General features: G+C 38.2%; 1 long non-coding RNA gene across 1 annotated transcript; it reads right to left on the bottom strand.

Moving 5' to 3' along the window:
- Positions 1-564: 564 nt before the first annotated feature.
- LOC103094909 (uncharacterized) lies at positions 565-18423 on the bottom strand. Its single transcript, XR_463374.3, has 3 exons — positions 17999-18423; positions 6414-6681; positions 565-3610 (listed from the first exon to the last, which is right to left on the bottom strand). It is a non-coding gene; the product is annotated as an uncharacterized LOC103094909 (long non-coding RNA).
- Positions 18424-21485: the final 3062 nt, after the last annotated feature.

The following is a 21485-nucleotide window of genomic DNA, read 5'->3' on the forward strand; positions in this document are numbered from 1 at the left end:
TAATATTTTAGCACTGTAACTCACAAGACCTAGGAGGGCTGTGCAGATGGTTGCCTTGATGGAATTGTGGATCCTTCAAAGCAAGAGGATCTCTAAGACACTAGTCACAGGTGTCTAGTTTGTCTGGAACCATCCAGATCCTAATTAGCTCTTCTTATCGATATTTGAGAAGCCAAATGAATGATCAAAACCTCATTACTATCTTGACTATAGAATATATTTTATCTCTTATACTTAGGTATGGAGTTATTCATTCACAGGACTTTGAACAAAATGATGAAGCAATAGAGTGAGAACTTAAACGAGGAGAAAGCTTCCTAATTTTCCTTAATTAAAAAAAGGAAGAGCCAGACTCTTCTCATCTCAAAACTTTTTTATATTGCCAGTTCAAACCTTCCTGGGAGAATAACTATTAGTGGAGATTTGAAATACTTTTCCTTTTATTTGCTGAATTACAAACTAACTATAGCCATAAGGCTATTTGCATACTGAAAATGACAACATTTATGGAGCATTTAAAGGACCAAATTTAACAAAATGATGGCATCTTTGGACAGTTTGATAATCAAATAATTGGCTTGAATGTTTCCCCTTGAAATCATTGCTTTTGCCATTGTAGGCAAAAGAGAGATTTATTTGACAAGCACTTACTTGATACAGACTGGGTTCAAGGTATTGTACTAGAAGGTGAGAATGCAAAATTAAAAAATAAAATTAGTCCCACGCTCAAGGAGTTTATATGTGGGAGGAAACAATATGTGTATAGATAGGCATATATGAATAAATGTATCATAAAGAGGTCTGTTTAGTGGAACACAGAGGGCATGAACTAGAATAATGTGCAATAAGCCTGGAAGGGAAGGTTGTAGATAGACTGTGTTGTTGTTGAGACATTCAATCATCCCTTAATATGTGACCCTGTGGACCACACTGTCAATGGAATTTTCTTGGCAAAGATACTGGTGTGATTTGCCATTTCCTTCTCCAGTGGATTAAGGCAAACAGAGGTTAAGTGACTTGTCCAGGGTCACATAGCTAATAAGTATCTGAAGATGAATTTGAATTGAAAGGTCTTCTTGACTCCTGACCCAGCACAGAGTGTAAAGAATTTTAAATGACAAACAGAAGAGTTTATATTTTATTTTAGAGGTAACAAGAAGCCACTGATGCATCCAGGCTAAATTTCTCCAGTTCCTTCAATCAAACCTTATTGGTTTGCACTGTGCAGTTTTTTGGGGTTTTTTGAGCATTTGTTCATGTTATTTTCTGGTGCTGTTTATTTTACTTTGCATCGTTTCTATGTAAGTTTTACCATGTTTCTCCAAATTTCTCAGATTTATCATTTCTTACAGCCCAACAATATTCCATGCCACTCTTATACCGCAATTTGTTTGGTCATTCCCCAATAAACAGGAAACTACATTGTTTTCAGTTAGTAGCCATCACATATACAGACACAAAAGTGTTGCTGTGACTATTTGGAGATATATGGGATCTTTCTTTCTGTCCTCAACATCCTTGGGGCATGAGTAGTAGGATCTGGGTCAAAGGGTATGAAGTTCTTACTCTTTTTTCCCCCTCTTCTTTAACATCATTAGGGTTGTGATCTTTAAAGGAATTTAGATAGGAATGATCTTTAGGGCCATTAGTCTTTCATATCTAGTAAATACTATTCAGTATGTCCCAAAAATTTTAGGGCAGTCACACATGCATTAAAACCTTGTTTTTATTTTCTTTTTAGACGACCCGAAGGGTAGAACCACAAATGTAATCCCTTTAGTTTCTGAATAGCTGCAGTTGAAAGTTTTTTTAAAGTTCAAAAATTGACCAGAGCAAATATACTAGCAGAAGACAATGGTTATGTGGAATTTTTATTTTTTTAATTAATATTTAAAATTTTTAAATAATTAATCTTTCATGTGATTTTTGTAAGTTTGTAACATTAATACTTCTGAAATTGTTATAGCTGCACTTTCCGAACATCCTATCTATATATTGTTGCCTCCAGCTGATCCAGGAGCTCAGTTTTGTGAACTCTATTCATCTTTATTGATATAAAGAGATAGGACAGAGTATAAACCAGTGGTGTCAAACACAAATAGAAATGAGGCCACTAAACTATACATATAGATCCTTGCGGATGGTATGTTGACTTCATTTTCCACCTGCTTTTATCTATATTTTATTATATTGTTATTCATCTCGTTAAATCTCAATTTCGTTTTAATCTGGTTCAGGCTATACTTGGAAGCCTTGTTGGACATCTCTGGTATAGACCAAGAGTGGAGATAGCATTTAAGTGTGTTGTGGCAGAGGAAGAAAGAATAGAAGACTGAATGTAATTAGTAATGGAATCTTTAAGGCTATTAAGCTGATTACCTTAATGAGAGGGAATAGCCCAATAAAATGGTTGACCACCTTTTCTGGAGGTGTTAGAAGTACCATGTTGCTCTCTCATTTATAGGGGCTTTCTTAGAGTTGAGCAGTTGTCAATTTGTTCTTTGCAGGTGGTTTTCCCTTGGTTCAGAAGTGTTTAAAGGTCATCCTGAATGACCTGTAGCTCATTTAAGTTATTTGTTCACTAACCAAGTATGAAAAGCAGAAGGAAGGAACTATTAGAGCTGGAAGTCATAATGAGCAAAAAGGGGATATTTAGGATGAAGGAGAAGATTGCATTATTGTCTGTAAATTTGACAATACACTCAAAGGGATTCAAGATGTTGGAATGGGTAGTATCCAGGACAGAGTCATCTGGACCAGGTCCAGGAGAGCTTGAGGATAACCAAGTGGATCTGAACCACACTGGAACAGCTGGGACTATGCCATTAAGAGAAAATCTAAGCAACAGGATACCAGGATATTTGCACAAAAAAGCAGTCAGTAGAGATGGGGAACTGAGAGGCACAGGTTGGTTGTTTGGGAAGTTTCTGCTTTGGCCCATGGTTGTCCCGAATTGAGCTCCAGGGAGCTATTCATTTTACTGGTGTTTAATCCTTTCAAGCTTGAAATGAGATCTCTAATTCTGTTACAGAAGAAGCAATTATTTGAGAGTGAGATAAGACACTGGGTAGATCCAGAAACAAGATGGCAGATTGTAACTGAGAATTTCCCAATTATTTTGTTTGTTTGGTTTACCTTTTTCATTTCAATTTGCCTCTCAACTTCTTGGGCATACACTCAGCCTCTTGGGAAGACTTTCAAAGGAACATTTTTGTGTCTTCTCTACAGTTAAGCGTTTGTGTCCTATATACATTCCACTAAGAGGTTTGGGACTTTGGGAATGGAAACCCCTGCAATATGAGGAGTAGGATAATAGATTTAGAGCTGAAAGATGACCTTTAATCCAATGTTCCTTTTTTAAAAGTTGAGAAAACCAAGGCCCAGAGAGACTAAATGATTTTCCCAATGACTTATCCAAGTAGCAATAGTCAGGCATTGAACACATTTCCTATCTCCAAATCCAGTGCTTTTGCTACTGTACTGTTACAGTGTTGATTGAAGGAATTGGATTCAATGAATTTATGTCACAAAATTAATAATAGTTGCATCTTTTCAAGCTCCTTCTGAACCATTCTTCGATCTTAGAGATAGACCATCACACAGGGAAAATCTGAGAAGCAAAGTCAATAAAAATAGTCAGAGTTCAAACACTGGATCCACTGATCAGTCAACCATTTATTAAGTGCTTTCTTACGTACCAGGCATTGATCTAAAGGCTGGGCTTACAAAAGCACAAAGCCAAAAACAAGGTTATGAACCATGTTGGCTAGAAGGATTGTGGTGTCTCTGACAGTAATCAGGAAGTTTGAAAGAGGATTTGGTTTAGAGGGGGAAAGATGATAAGTTCTTTTGGGGACATGTTGACTTTCAGAAGCCTATGGAACATCCAGTTTGAAATGTCCAGGAGTAAATTGGAGATGTGGGACATTACAGCAAAGAGACTAAAGACAGATATATAGGTCAACAATAAAGGCTAAGTAGAGAGGAAAAATGAATAGAAATATCTATCCTAGGATTGAACCTGGACAAAATTAATGGACATGATTTACATTTAAATCCAGCAAATGAAACTAAAGTTGGGGGAGGGATCAGACAGATGGGAAGAAAACTAAGAAGAATAGTGTCATGAAACCCAGAAAGGAGAGAAGGAAGGGGGATTTCAGGTGTCAAGAGAGTGAAAAAAGGAGATTGTTTGGATTGGGTTCAAAAAGAGATGAAGCATTAAGTTCCCTAGATGATAGTTTTCCTGAACTCAAAAAAACTGAACTACCTAGCATTCCCTTTTATGGATTTTTCATCACTGCTTCCTTTTTGATTCTTAAAGGTACACTCCATGGGAATCACAGACTATGTATCCTAAGATCATAAGTGAGGCTGTAAGAGCCTCTTTGTCCTTTTTTATTTGTCCATCCATGGGGGCAGGGAGGGGGGAAGCAGTATCAGGAGAAACATGAGGAGAAAGGATTAACAGAATCAGTATATGAATTGGAGGCCCCAGACAGATAATCTAATTAGGAAGACCATGGAGATGGAATGCCTCCAGAAAGAAAAGAATGAGAGACAGCAGTGGGGGGGTGGGGCCTCTATGGCAGGATGACATGAAATGTTCTTCCTTGTTGAGTCATGCCCATGACATAAATGATGATGAATCATTCTAAGGAACATTCAGTTAGTGACAGCATCCAAGATCATCTTGGGCCACAGTGAGACTTACAAGTCATGCAACCAATAAAATGGCACACTGGACTTTCCTCCCCAGTCCCCACTAATTAAAGCACACACACATATACACTAAAAATAAAAAAGGGAATTATGCATCCAGTATAAATCAATAATAGCTGGATCCAGAGGACAAAAAATGAGATGCCCCTAATGAGGTAAAATTAAGAACTATTACTGGAGAATCCCATTTATTTAAGTGTCCAATTAGCACTTCTCTCCTACTAGCTTCCCATGTTCCCAGCAGGGATAAATAAATCAACATAAACCATCCATGGGCTTATGCTTGGGACAAATCCTGGGATCCTCTCGTAGGACGACTGCTATTATACTTCACCCCTGTCCACCATTACCTGCTATGTAAAGAAGAGGAGAAAAAATAAAATCATGGTACCTTCTTCTTGAAGTAAGTCTATGCATGAGAGACCTCCAAGGCTATAGAGTATATATTTGGATCTCCCTCCTCTAAACCTAACCCTAATTCTAACTCTAACCCTAACCCTCCCCAAAGTGACTGACATTGTTCCATATCATTGAGAGAAGGAAAGAGCAAGAGTCAAGGGTGCAATTGGGGCATAGGGCCATCAAGGATAGCTATAGCAGATCTGAAGGAAAGGGGCTGAACTACTGTGAGGACAAATACTGTCTCATCACTTAAGGCAGTGACTCAGGTCAGTCAACAGGGTGAAGTCTGAGGCAGCTTTGCTGTCTAGATCCAGCAATATAACACATCATAAAGGGAAGAGGTAGGATATGAGTATCAGGGAAATATAAGGAGGGGGAAAGACTGAAATACCAAAGAGTTCAAAAGAAAGAAACCCCAGTAAAAACCCAGAGCACAAACAAATCAGCATACAGGACACCAAGTCACAAGAAAGAATGAAAACTCAACTCTCAAAGAAATTACAAAGCTTCAATGTCTGATTAAACAAGCATGGAACACAAAGAAGAAATTTTATAATGTTCCAGAAGAGAAATAAAGTCTGCAGGAGAAAAATAGGAATGCAAAAGTGTCCAAATGTACAGTGTCTAAAGAATTTTCTTGAAAAATAGCAGATTCAAAAACTGAATCCATAGTGGAAAGTTTTTCCAAAGAAGCAAAAAAGAAGCTAATAAATTGGAAGTATGGAAAATAACAGCATGGAGGGTAAACCTGGCAAGAGAGGAGCAAAAAAATAATGATTTAAAAAATCTATTATTTTAAAATATCTCTAGAGAAACTGGTCATTGACCTTGAAAATAGGGTATACACAGGCAACTTAAGGATCACTTTTCCAAGAGTGTGAAAAATTGAAAGACCTGAATAGCAGAATGCTAGAAATAATACAAGAGAATTTCCCAGAACTTCTGAATGCATAAAACAGAGTACCAAGGGAAAGACTCTATAAATTAATATGCAAAGGGAAAAATCATGCATGTGTTCAACTAGGGTAGTAGTAATAACTAGTATTTACATAATGCCTACTATGTGCCAGATACTGTGCTAAGCACTTTGTAAATATTTCATTTGATCCCCACAACAACCTTGGAAGATAGGTGCAATTATTACCATCATTTTATATGTGAGGAAACTGAGGCAGACAGAAATTAAAGAACTTGCCCAAGATCATGCAGCTAATAAATGTCAGAGGCTGAATTTAAACTCAGGTCTTCTCAACTCCCAAGTCCAGCTTTTTATCTGCTGTACCACCTACCTGTCTCAATGAGTAATGATTGGAGGAGTCTCTTTGGGTCATTTATACAGGCTTTTTTTCAGACACAATTTTCGCTTCTGTCCATAGACTTTGAAACATCCTTCTATATTCCAAGTCATAGGTTGCCAGATAGTGGATACTGCACCACCCATTGAAGCCATAGAACAAAATATCATGATAAAATTGATAATGGATGGCAGATGAAAGTCATAAATACTTTTACTTATTTTGCTTCTGTTTTCTCTTGCCAAGGAGGATGATGTTTGACCTAGGAAAGAGAGATTAAAAAATACTTAACAAGGAGTCGAAATCCAAGATAAGTGAAGATGTGGTAAAAGGGTGTCCAACTGCCCTCAATGAGTTTAAGATACTAGACTTGAACATCCTAGTGCTCTGGAAAAATTGATAGTAATGATTGATGAACTATTATCAGTAATCCTTAAGAATCAGTGACTGGGGAAGGTGTCAGGGAACTAGAAAAAGTCAAATGTTGCCCTGATTTTCATGAAAGGGAAGAGATTAGAGTCTGCAAGTCAATAAACTTGATTTGAATTCCTAGAAAAATTTTAAAATGCATCGGTAAAGGTAAGCTTTGTGAATATTTAGAAAAGGTACCGGTGATCACTAGGTGTGAACATAATTTCATCAGGATTAGGTCATTAGGTCATAGCAGATTGATTTCTTTTCTCTTTTAAAAATGGTTACTAAGGGGCTGCTAGGTAGCACAGTGGATAGAGTGTCAGACTTATATTGGGAGGACCTGATTTCAAATATGGCATCACTTTCCAGCTATATAACCCTAGAAAAGTCACTTAACCCCAACTGCCTAGCCTTTACCTCTCTTTTGCCTTGGAAACAGTAGTTAGTATCAATTCTAAAACAGAGAGTTTTTTTTTTAATGGTTACGAGGTCAGAGAAATGCATAGATATAATTTATCTCAATTTCAGAGAAATGTTTGGTGAAATCTTTCATGTAGAACTTGTGGGCAAGAATATTGCCTTGGAAGAAAGGCCATCATGGAGGTCTCTGAGTATCTAACTTAACCTTGTGCTAATTAACATTTTTCTTAATCTTGTAGATGATTCAAAATTGAATAGGATAGTCAAATTGTTGGATGATATAGTCATGACTTTAAAAGATTTTGAATTGTCTAAAATAATGGGATAGATCTGATAATATTAAATCAGGTAAAGATATATCAAATCAAATATCAGACATGGGATAAAGATCAGCTGGACATATAGAACAATTTGTGTAAAGAGAATCTGAAGCTGTTAGTGGATGGCAAGCTCAATTTAAATAAAATGGGGGAGGGAAGGAACAAACATTTTATTAAGCACCTACTATGTGCCAGATCCTGTACAGAACATTTTACAAATATTATCTTATAAGCAAATAGTGTGATATGGCAGCAAAGATTTATGAAATCTACCTTATGCTTTAAGAAAAACACAGTATCAAAAATAAGAAAAGTGATGCACCTAGCAGATTGGCTAATATGACAGCAAAGGAAAATAATAAATGTTGGAGGGGATGTGGCAAAATTGGGGCACTGATGCATTGCTGGTGGAGTTGTGAATTAATCCAACCATTCTGGAAGGCAATTTGGAATTATGCCCAAAGGACTTTAAAAGACTGTCTGCCCTTTGATTCAGCCATACCACAGCTGGGTTTATATCGTAAAGAGATAATAAGGGAAAAGACTTGTACAAAAATATTTATAACTGTGCTCTTTGTGGTGGCAAAAAATTGGAAAATGAGGGTATGCTCTTCAATTGGGGAATGGCTAAACAAATTGTGGTATATGTTGGTGATGTGCTAAAAGGAATAATGAACTAGAGGAATTCCATGTGAATTGGAACGACCTCCAGGAATTAATGCAGAGTGAAAGGAGCATAATGGGCTTCTCTATTGGTAGCAATGCAATGACCCAGGACAATTCTGAGGGACTCATGAGAAAGAATGCTATTCACACCCAAAGAAAGAACTGTGGGAGCAGAAACACAGAAGAAAAACAACTGCTCGATCACATGGGTCAATGGGGCTATGACTGGGGATGTAGACTCCAAATGATCACCCTAGTGCAAATATCAATAATATGGAAATAGGTCTTGATCAAAGACACATGTAAAACCCAGAGGAATTGCACCGGCTACATGAAGGGTGTGAGGAGAGGAGGGAAAGAACATGAATCATGTAACCATGGAAAAATATTCTAAATTAATTAAGTAAATAAATAAACTTAATTTTTAAAACAGAGAGAGAGAGAGAGAGAGAGAGAGAGAGAGAGAGAGAGAGAGAGAGAGAGAGAGAGAGAGAGAGAGAAAGGAGGCCATCTGTCTTTACAATTTCAACCCATCAGGGTCAAAAAAAAAAAGAAAATATATTCCCCTTCCCTATGAAAACCTTTCAAACATTGGAAATTATTATCCTGTCACTTTTGCCCACCCCCCCTGGAGTTTTCTTTTCTCCAGGCTGAATAAATATGACTAATTCCTTCAACCAACCATCTTACCATTCTGATCTCTTGACACACTCTGATTCATCTTGACACATTCCAGTTTGTCAGTGGCCTTACTAAAACATGGCACTTAGAACCAAACATCCCATTCCAGATGTGGTCTGACAGAACCTGGATTCCATCTCAGGTCCCATGATATAGAATGGAATGGCTCTTCTACCATCGGTCCATTCATGTGTGTCCCTGCACAAATATCTCCCGTCTAGAGAAGCAGCAGTTAAGATTTCTAGATAGTCTAAAAGTCCCCACTCTCCCATATCTCCAGTTTGCTCAGATGTTTCCCAATCCGTGACTACTCATTTTATGTGCATGTGTTTGGTACCATAAAAAAAGGTGCTATCATGACTATGTTGCAATATATAGGCTTTTTTCTTTCCCTGACTTCCTTGGGAGTACATTTTGGGTTTCATGGTTTACTTTATTTTTCTTTAAACCTTACCTTCTGTCTTCATATCAATTCTAAGTCAGAAAAGTGTCAAGGGATAGGCAATTGGGGTTAAGTGACTTGCTTAGAGTCACACAGCCAGAAAGTATCTGGTTCCAGATGTGAATCCAGATCGTCCTGACTCTGGGTCTGGCACTGTGCTACCTCGCTACCTATGGAGTTCCATTCTTTACATAGATTAGAGAAATGCGGATTCATTAAATTACATAGAGGGATAGGGAATTTTTCCTCCTAAAGGGAAACAATATTGTGTTCTGAGTATTCAGAAAGGATAGGGTAGCAATATATAGTCTTGGTTTTGCTGAATAAGTCTCTAAACTCTGTGACGAGGGCTTATTGAACCAGGGGGCTTGCTGGCAAATATTTAACAACTAGTACTCGGGAAAGTATTCAGGAGACATTTTAAAGTTTAATCTACATTATTAATATTTTTCATAACTTTCTTAAGTCTGAACAATCATTAAAACAATTTATCAAGTCTTGATTTTCAGCATTCGCCAATTTCCAAACTATAACTGCTTCCACTGAAAATTTAACAATCAGATCTAGCCAGTCTAGATCTCTGCTTCCAGCACACCCTTTTAATTGAACAAATTAGAAAAATGGGAAAATCTCTTAATAGTATAATCTCTGAACAAGCCAGATAGGACCTTACCAAGAACTTGGCTTTAATTTTTATATCTAGTTGTAGACTTGGTTTTTGTCTAAAGAAATCAGTTCTGTCATTAAAGTGGGGTAGTGAGAAAATCTAAGAACGAGACCTGTGATTTTATTGGTATAGAGAACTCCTGAATGAGGAAATTCCCTTTACCAAGGAAGGTAGACTCTTACCTTTATAGCTTTAAAGAGATGACTAGAGCACTAGAGGTTGTGACTTTCCCAAGATCACACAGTTAGCGTGTGTTAGAGGTAAGATTTGAATTTAGATCTTATTAATAGTTCTCTATCTCCCTTTCCTCCCCTTCTGCTATTCATGTTGCCAAATAAGGTGTCTTGTTTCTACTTTACAATAACAATATGACTAGAAATAAATACAGTAGATAATCAAATGTGTGAACTCTTGGACTGAAAGAGGCAGATGTATTAGAGTAGAAGAAGTCCCAAATGGAGGGTGAGAAGATTGAAGTTTGAATCCCAGCTTTGGCAGTTCCTAGCTATATGACCATGGGATAGTCACTTAACCTATTTGGATCTCCATGTTCTTATCTGTAAAATGGGAATAAAAAATACTAGCATGACCTGCTTCATAGCGGCTGGGTTGTTTATTTTTTATTTGTTTTTGATTGAGTGGGGAGCAGCAGTGTATGGGGGTGTTCAGGGAGGACTAGCACCTCTGGTTTGGGGGCTTGCCAAGCCTTTTTCAGGGCTACTCATTGCCTTTAGTGTCTACCTTTCACCCAGCTTTCACCTGTGGCTCCAAGAGGGAATAGTATGCACAGAGGCCACAATCCTGCCCTCGTAAAACTGTCTCAACACATATGTCAAAAATTGTTATTACATGTAATTGGGGAAAAAATTGAATAGCAAAATAAAATAAAATCACATTAAGCCACACACGCAAACCTGATCTCAGAAGATGAACTAAGCCAGGTTGAGAGCATCTGTGAAAGACTTCAAGAGATGCTTACCCCAAGCGTGTAAAAAGTCCCCCAGGGGAATGGGTAAATGAGAACAATTATTCCAATGACCCATGAAAGTGGCTGAAGCAGGTGCTCTGGAGTGCTCACAGCTTGGCCAGACATGGAAGAAGCCAAGATCATCCATTGTCTCCTGAGCCAGAGATAGTCATCCCGACTTCTTTCTTGCCACTGGACTTGGTTGGATGGCTCTGGAAGACAGAGTGGGGCTGATGACTTTGTGCAACTCTGCCTCTTTTAAATCCAATTTTTTTCTTGATGAGAAAGTCAAGACATCGCCCCATGATGAGCGAGTCAAAACATCGCCCCATGATGTCATCGGTCCTCCTTGAAACTAAGGACAAACAAGAAGTGTGGCTCAAAAGAGATGATGTACACACACTATCTTGCCAGCCTCCAAGTGTTAGACAAGTGCTGGCTATTAGCACAATTCTTCCACTACAACCCCACTCCAAAGCTTCATTGGGGTGTGAAGGTCATCCTAGATCCTCAAAGGCTTTACCAGAAGAGTTCAGCCTCTGATAAATCTAACTACACTAAAAGGCATCATCTACATACCTTTAATGTGCAGTATCGGCAGATCAACCTTGCTAAATTCAGAGAGGCTTCATCGCCAAGTTGGTAGAGAGTGATAGACTTTCAGCTATAGCACTAACAGAGGGATCATGATTTGAACTAATCTCCATACCACCAAAAAAACAAACAACTCATCACATCCTTAAGTATTTTTAAAAATAATCCTTACTTTTAAAAATCAGTACTAAATATTGGTTTCACGGCAGAAGAGATAAAGATAAAACAAAATAGGCAATTTGGGTTATGTGACTTGCCCAGGGTCACACAGTTAGGCAGTATCAGAGCCCAGATTTGGACCCAGGACTGTCTCCAGGTCTGGTGCTCTATCCACTGGGCTATCTAGCTGCCCCTACCCTTAAGGATAGAAGTATGTTATTATTACTATCATCATCCTCACTATTAGAATCTCTTCTGATATTCCTCCTTTCATCAGGTACACTGTAGATGAGATAGGCTTTTGTGGGCTAGTCTAGGTCACCAATTACTCTGAGCAATGTTTCTTTAGACAAACACAAGAAGGCAGCCTCCCATCACCCTCTTCTCTCTTGTCCATTCTCTCGAACCCTTAGGGCTTTGCTGTCGCCATTACCATATAGAACAATATGAAATGATAATTCAAGGGCTTTTCAGATAAATGATCTTTTGAAGAAACAAAGAGGGCAGTATCATTTGCATGTGGCTAGGTAGAAAATGTATCTTCATGTAAAGAGCAATAGAGTATGACCAACTGAGACCACTTTTTTCTGCTTCGTATCCAATCCATGACTGGCTGCCATGGACTTTGGATGACCCTCCAGCCACCTGTCCAAATATCCAGCAAAAGTCCAAATATAAAAGATCCAAATATCCTGTCCAAATTGTTCCTTGCTGGGACCTTCCCAGATTACCTGGTCTTCTGTTCTTGGCCACTCTGGGTCTGATCCCATCTCATCTTCCCCCAAGTTCTGATATTGACAGGTATTCGGGGAGCGATTTTGAGACAAGAAGTCATGCCCAGAACCTCTTAAACTACAATGTATAGGGGGCCAAACAATCATGGGTCTGGTCTTGCCAGGGGCTTCCAGATTTAGGGTGTGAACAGCATTTAATCCTACTAAGTTGGCGTGCAAAATAGACCTTATTCTGTTTCTGGATAGGAGTTTTTCAGTGACTTGGAAGGGTACAGAAAAAATTAGGTCACTGTAGCCCCCTAATTCAGCCAACTAGCTTGACTTACTGAAAACATGCTCAAACAATCATTTGCTACTAGAAAAAAGGTATTATTTTTATTAAAGGGAGAAGCAAGTCTATGAGTATTTTCATGGGGTATCTATGAATTTCCTTTTAATTATTCAATTTAGCAGGGGACATAAACAAGTAGGGCAAGATGGGGCTTGACAACAGGGCAATATTGCTATTACTCCATCAAATGTTAACTTTATCAGACAGCAATCAGAGTGCAATTGAGGCTCCTGGCATTTTGTTTTGTTTTATCTTTAACATGACTAATGGAGAAATTTGTTTTGCTTGACTATATATATTTGGAATTATTTTGTTTTGCTTTCACAACAATGGTAGAGGGGAAGGGGAAGAAGAGAATTTGGATCTGAAAATGAAATTGAGTTTAAAAAGGTGATGGAGAAAAATAACAATAATATGGATTAAACTTAAAATGTTAAGAAAAATTTAATGTATATTTAAAAGAACAAGCTATGCAATTGCATGTGGATTTATGGTTTAATGTATAATTTTCATTTTTCCACCTTCTTTGTCTATGTATATGTCCATGTTGATTTTTGGTTAATACATTTTTTTATGAAAGGTTCACTTTGGAATTATCCATTCTTTTTTCTTGGCTGGTATATAACAGAGGGTAGAGTTTCATATAGTTCAAAGTTACAACTGAGAAGAGACAGGGAAATAATTTATGATACAAGAGGCTCAGTAAATTTGAAGGGAGTATATATTGTGTAATCTCTGCATCTTTCTCTATATTTAGTGTTTGGCTTCTGGGACATTTTCATCATTGGGAGAGTCCCTCTGTTTTGCTCAGTTATTTGATGAGTTATCATGGGAAAGAGGAATTAGACTTTTTCTCCATGCCCCCAGAAGGGAAAAAATAAGACCTGAAAATGGAAGTTTCAGTGAGATGGATTTCAGCTTAATTTAAGGAAGACGTCTAGAGCAGACCAAAATTCTATAAAAATTTACAATATACTGCTTCACTGAGTAGTGAGTTCTGTAAATAACACCTGTATGCAGTAGTCTCGATGTGTAGACCTTTAATGGTTCAGATCCATCCTCTCACTCTCTGGGTGATTCACTTACCCCAACCTGTCCTTGTAGCAGTAAAGGATTTCCAGACGAGGACCAAGAGGCTTGGGCTCTTTTGGGGTTCTAGGGAGCACATTTTTTCTGTGGACTACTATAGTTCATGAGCCCCCACCTGCATGATTCTTATTTATACAATTTCCATGACACCATAAGCTCTTAAATAAAAAAACATTTAACATAAAAACATTCATGATAAGATAAAAGCAAAAATTATAACACCACTATTACTCGAGATACAGCAAATACATCAATAATCAAAACATCATAACCCACATTTAAACCTGGGTCATGCTCTCCCAACTGTATACATATTGTTTGTTAAGGAAATTTAACAGGAAGTTATACAAATGAGGAAAAACTCATGTGCTTGAATCTTTACCAAGAGGTAAGACTTACAAAATCCTTTTTCCTTGACCTTTTGGTGGTCAAGGAAATTCAGATACCAAATCATTTATCTTCTCCCCTTCATTGAAAAATTTTTTGAAAAGTTGTCTAATGGGGGCAGCTAGGTGTCTTAGTGGAGAGAGAGCAGGGTCTAGAGATGGGTCATCCTGGGTTCAAGTCTAGCTGTGTGACCCTGGGCAAGTCATTTAACCCCATTGCCTAGCTCTTACCACTCTTAAACCTTGAAAGTAATACACACTATTGATTTTAAGATGGAAGGTAAAAGTCTAAAAAAGGAAAGTTGTCTACACTGTTGGTGGAACTTTGAATTGATACAGCCATTCTGGAGAACAATATGGAACCATACCCAACAGACTATAGTTTTAACTATACATTCCCTTTGACCCAGCAATACTACTTCTGAGACTGTATCCCAAAGAGATCAGAAATAAGGGAAATGACCTACTTATACAAAAAAATGAGCAATTCTTTTTGTAGTGGCAAAGAATTGGAAACTGAGGTGGCAGTTATCAATTGGGGAAATGACAAAACAAGTAGTGGCATATAGTTGTAATGGAATACCATTGCACCATGAGAAATAATGAACAGGGTGGCAGCTGGGTAAGCTCAGTGGATTGAAAGCCAGGCCTAGAGATAGGAGGTCCTGGGTTCAAATCTGGCCTCAGACATTTCCCAGTTGCGTGACCCTGGGCAAGTCACTTAATCCCAATTGCCTAGCCCTTATCTGCTTTGGAACCAATACCCAGTATTGATTCCAAGATGGAAGGTAAGGGTTTAATAAATTAAAAAAAAAAAGAAAAAGAATGAACAGGAATTCAGAAAAACATGGAAACATAAACTGATGCAAAATGAAGTGAAGAGAACCAGAAGATCACTGTATATGGCAACAAATATTACATGATAATCAACTATGAAAGACTAAATTATTATCAGTAAAATAAGGTTCCAAGATAAGCCCAAGAAATTTATGGTAAAAAATTCTACCCACAGCCAAAGAAGAAACTGTTGAAATATGATTCCAGATCAAAACATCCCATCTTTCATTTTATTTCCATCATGAGTTTTTTTTTAATTGTATGTCTGATGTGTTTTCTTTCATGGCATGGGGAATATAGAAGTATGTACTGCATGAAAGCCCTGGCATAACATATAGCAGACTATTTACTTCCTCAAGGATGTGAGGGAGGAAGAGAGGGAAGATAGGCAAGAATCTGAATTATAAAATGTCAGAAAACAATTGTCAAAAATTGCTTCTACATGTAATTTTTTAAAAGTAAAGGAAAAGTTGTCTACACCAAATATTTCCATATCTTCAAAACTTACTCTTTTCATAGCCTCTTCTAGCTTCTCATCATTTCCTTTCATTGTCCTTATTGGCTCCTCAGCCTTTTTCTGATCCATGAAAAAGGTTATTCCCCAAAGTACAGTCTTTTATTCTCTTCTTTCTCTATATTCCTGCTCTGTGCCAATCTTCTTTACTCTCATGGCTTAAATTACCAACTCTATGAAGAGCACAGTTAGTTCAGCTATAACATGATATAGAGAGTGATAAATCTGAGGCAGGGAACATATATCTTCCTGAGTTCAAATCTGACCTCAGGCATTTTCTATCGGTATGACCCTGGGCAAGTCACTTAACCCTCTTTGCCTCAGTTCCCTCATTTGTAAAATGAGCTGGAGAAAGAAATGGAAAATCCTTCTATTTCTTTGCCAAGAAAACTCCAAATTGAGTCCAAAAAGTTGGACATGACTGAAATGACTGAACAACAAAAATGCATTTCTATAAATGACCACATTATGTAAAATCACAAAAGAAAAACTCCAGGACTTATAGAGAAAATGGGGTCCCAGGTATAACATTTCAAAATGTCGTCAGTGACACATGAAAAAAATAGGAACCTAATAAAAGTGGCATTGCAGTTTTTTACTTGTTAAATGGTTAAGAAATATACAAATATGGTGCAGATAGGTGGCTCATTGGATAGAGAGTCAAGTCTAGAGATAGGAAGTCCTAGGTTCAAACCTGTATTCAGATACATTATTTGAATCATTATTAATTAATTAATAATTACCCTGGTCACTTAGTCCCCCCTTGCCTAGCCCTTACTTCTCTTCTGCCTTGGAACCAATATAAAATATTGATGCTAAGATGCAAGGCAAGAGTTTAAAAAAAAGAAATACATAAATATTACAATAAATAGTGGTTGTATCCATGATACTGAGTTGATGCTCAGTCTGTATTCAATTCCTAGAGGGGTTGGGCTGGCAAAGTCAAGTCACCATAGAGGAGAGGACAGCCTTGTTGGGCTACAACTCTAGGGCCAAGACCTCAGCTATGGTAGAAGATGAGGGAGGAGATAGAAATGGTCCAGCCAGATAAAATAATTTTACCTTGAAAAAGACCTGAAATTTGCTTGTGGACGTGGGCTTTGAAAGGGTTGTAGCTTGTGAGTTATTTGTGGCAATGGCGCCATTTTGTGTCTCATGATTTCTTGTTTCTCTCAGATGAAATCAAGCATATACAACATGAAATGTAAGTGATCTTCAAACTATTTCCTAATATATCAATCTTGTTGGAACAAATTTACATTTTCAAAACAAGTATTCTGGTAGAACTGACTGTCCTGTCTGCAGTTCTCACCTTTCTCCTGTATTTGAGACTCCTCTCTCCAAGTGCCTGAAGGAATCTTTGCTTGAATATCCTCTCAGCCTCCATAAATGATTTATTCCCCCCCCCAACCCCCAATTCTTCCTTCTGACTTTATGGGAGTAGTGCTACCATTCACAGTGTCTCCCATATTTAACATCCTGGTGATATCTTCTATTCTTTCCTTTCCTTCCCTGTCCAAATCCAATCATTCACCAGGTTCTGTTGATTATTCCTCCACAGTATTCCTTGCATCTCTCCTCTCCTCTCTCATTCCATTGCTAGGAACCTTGAAGGGAGTCTTATTTTGACATGCCTAGAGTCTTATAGTGGCCTCCTTTGTACTGTTACCAGAAATAAAGAAATCTGCAAATTAAGCCATCCTCCTGGGCTCTTGCATAAAGCCCAGTCTTTCTCCTGACATTCAAGGCTCTCCATGATCTGGCCTTTGATACCCTACCTTCCAGCTTTGTTTCACATTGTTCCTCCTGGCTCCAAAGTGAACTTTTATCTTTTCCCCACACATGCAGTGGGTCTTCTTGGGTTTTGTTCCCATCGTCCCCATGACTAGAACATTCTTCTTTTCCCACTGAATCCCTACAGAGCCTTTAAAGGTCAAATCAAATGATACCTTCTCCAGGAAGCCTTCTTTGATCTCTTCAGTTAGCACCTTGGATCTCCCCATAAATGAGACTTACTCCCTACTAAAGTGAAAGATCTCTGAAGGCAGGGACTGCCTCTTTGATGATGGAATGGAAATTGTATGCAAGGCTCTATCGAACTCCAGGAGAATATTTTTTTTTGATAAATAAACATCAATTTTCGTTATCCATACACAGAGATACCCTTTCTCCAACCCATGCCCTACCCTGGATATCCTGCGGGTTCTGTCGTGATTCATCTCTTTCTATTAAGTTCTATCTCTGGATCACTCGCATTTCCGCCATCAGCCTTGCCAAAGGGCCAAAATTGAAATGAGATTTTTCAGGGATCCATCTTTAAATCTGGATCCTCGAGAGTACAAAGGACGCAGAGCCTACCAGAGGGATCCCAGAGGCGATCTGCGAGGTGACTCGATTCCAGCAGCTGCTACTTATCTCTACACAGTCAGCAAAGAGAGACAGAGGAGGTGTCCATGGCGACCTTCTTGCCTCAGTGAGTGTGGGAACTTTGGGCTTCCCAGGGTGAGGGGGTGGGAATGTAAACAACTTGGCTTCTGCTCCTCTGGACATCTTCTCCTGCCCTGCCTCGCCGTCTCTCCCACCCGTACCTAGGAGGAAACATAAGAAGAGAGGACTCCCCCTCCCCAAAAGAAAGAGAGATGATCCGGTCACAGCTGCGGGGGCCCGGATGAAATAGGAAGTTTACCTGCTTCTTCTCCCTCCCCAGGACCTTCCTGGTTGTCCCTAGAAACAGACACCTCCCACCGATGGATGGAGCGTTTGCAAAGAGAAAGCAGGATTTATTAGGAAGGGGATAAAATCAGAAATTTGCTCTTTGTGTGGAAACTCTCTTTTCCTTTCCATACTGAAAGTTTATCAGAGGCCCCGCCATTAATCATCCGTATTTGCCATTTCAAAGCTTCTTCCTAACAAAGAACGCTAGTTTGGGACAAGAGATGGTTTGGGAGTTCAGCCGTTACTTTGAAAAATTTTTTACATCTCTGTACCTCTATTTGTAAAATTAATTAATGAAATTACATATATAATATGTTTTATATCTAATTAACTTATATCTAATTTTATATTTATATATAATTGATATTTATATTTATGTATTTGTATTTATTTTCTATATATTATATATAATTAATAAATGATCCTTTATAAAAGCTAATATTTATAGAGCATTTACCATGTTCCTGGCACTGCGCTGAGAGCTTTCCAATTATTATCTCATTTGATCCTTACAATAACCCTGAGAGGTACATGTTTTTTATCTTTATTTTATCAACTTTATTTTACAATTGAAGAAAATGAAGCAAACAGCAGTTAAGTGACTTGCTCAGGGTCATCCAGATGGTAAGTATCTAAGGCTAAATCTGAACTCATATCTTTCTGAGTCCAAGTTTGGTGCTCTAGCCACTGGATCACTTTTACTTCTATAGTTTTCCTGCCATGTATCTTCCTTCTATCATTATTAGGTTTTTGTTTCCTCCTCTCATTCCCAAAAATGTCCTGTCTTCCCAACCTCCCTATAAATACTAACCAGAACTAGCCCTATGTAAAATTATGGGTTAGATGGAATGTGCATTTCCTGTCCTCCCACCCACCTCTCTCTGATGCTCCCTTCCCTCTCCCTTTGGCACCCCTTAAACCCTCTGTACCAACCATGGGGCCAGTACCTTTATGCTATCCTGGAAGAATTCAGGTTCCGGACTCTCCCTGCATCCACCTTTGCTGGGTATTGTTCCCTGGAAGAGATCTATACTTTTCTAGTTTCTCCTTTAAGGTAATTACCTGACAGACCCATAGCCTAAAGGTGTTAACATCTGATGATGCTGATCAGTATTTTAATGGAGGATTCCCGGAGATACCTTGACTTTCTTCTCTAAAGTCTTTCTAGCGGTAGAATTGAGGCACTCACATAAAACTAGCAGAAAAAAAAATAGATAAATTTTCAAGGAAAGGGTGTCCTTTTAGAACTCATCAAATCACATTAAGTATAAAGCTATCTCTGTTGCCTAATTTTTACTGCACTCTTCTCTCATCTACGGCACTATGACTCCATCTTCTACTCTTTCCTTATCTAAAGGGTGAAGGGAAGGGAATACTGACTGATCATGCTCTTTCTTGGGTCACTCACATTTTTTAAAAACAAAAATCAATTTATTATATATTTTTTCTAGTAATCCATAATAACTTCTTCAATTTTAAATGTTTTTTATAATTTCCAATGCTTAAAAATTATAATTTAAAACATTAACTGCTGTTTTATATACATTATGATTCAATTTCTTGCTTCTAAATGTTGTGGCTCCAAGTATAAACTTGAAAGAAGAGGAGGAAGGAGAGAGGGTACATTTTTTTTCTTCTGCCTCTACAGTATTTAAAATTTCACATCATAGACCTGTTTAGACTATATGAAAAATAGCCAGTTACCACCTCCTCATAGACTTCTTTTACATATATAGAGAGAAAACTATAAACAGAATATACCTGATTAGTACTTGTTCAATATTCAGTAATGTGACTAGGCTAGGAGAGGTATCAAAGAGCATCATCAAAGGGCCAGATACCCTGGAGTTTTTGAGGGCAGAGAAAGCATTATGGATAGCAGGCAGAAGGAGACCTTCTTTTACTCAGCCACCAAGAGCTCTCAATAAGATGGTGATGACTTTGGGCAGGAGCCATTTCACGAGACAATCCATTACCTAATAATTTGGGGCTAAATGTTAATATTTATTCTGTTAATAAGTTATTTTGACTAAATATGAATATTTATTTTGTCGATAAGTTATTTTGACTACTAAGGATGCTCTCCTGGGTGTACAGGGATCAGGGGAGCAGATATTGGAAGCATGGCCCAAGAAGACTATCTGGAAGGAAGAGAAATTGCTGAAACTGAACAGAAATAGCCCTGAATCATTGGGTCCTTTAATTGGCTTGGACCTTTCTAGATTCTATAAGTGGAAAAGTATTTGAGAACTGTGTTTTATTACTTAGATACGACTTACTTGGTTTTGGGGTGGGGAGAGCAGTCATCAGGGCTAAATAACAGAACTGTGTATTTACTAAAACTATTAGATTATGGTATGGGCTGCCAAAGTCTAGGAGAAGGTGCGGTCAAGCCAAATGGCAGTTGTTTTACTCTGCAGTGGTTGATTCCTCTTGGGCCTCTGAGTAAAAACTATGCAGCAAATAGGCTTCTTTAAAGGGCTGACCCCATTATGCCCTACTCATAATTAGGAGGGCTCAGAGAAATATAGCCAGAGGGAGGAATTTTCCTAGTGGGAAGGGTATTTAAGAGCTATTTTGTTTGGATAATTCCACAATGACCACACTCCTTTAGAATAAGGAGACCAGCAGCTGCCATTAAAACAGGGGCAGAGGCAAAGACAGAAAGTTGCTTATTCTCTAAGCATCAGAGAGCTTGGCCCTTTTTGGGGGGCTCTGGCCCCAAACCAGCTTGGTTCCTATTTTGAATTGGGGTGGCATCAGCACCCTGAATAGGCAAATAAAGATGGTCCAGAGAAGGTCCTTCTGACTCCTTTAGCTCACTTTGGAATATCCTAAGCTTGCCTTGATTGTTTAAGGGGTTCTTTGACTATATCTTACTTTTTTCTTTCTTACTGTGAAAGTTGGGATTTAAAAGCAGCATCCCAGAGGAAGTACTCAAAAAAGGGGGGTTCATTTCCTTGGAATCTCCATCCTGCTGATTGTTCTAGACATTGCTGAGACCTAGAAACAGGGTTTTAATAAAATGGTCAATGAAAGGTACAGGTTTGAACAGGATGAGGAAAAAGCCTGTCTAAAATGTGGAGAAAGGAAGGAGGGAAGGACAGTGTCTAACAATGAAAATGGCAAA

Source organism: Monodelphis domestica, chromosome 2, assembly GCF_027887165.1.
Source record: "Monodelphis domestica isolate mMonDom1 chromosome 2, mMonDom1.pri, whole genome shotgun sequence".
Lineage (NCBI taxonomy): Eukaryota > Metazoa > Chordata > Mammalia > Didelphimorphia > Didelphidae > Monodelphis > Monodelphis domestica.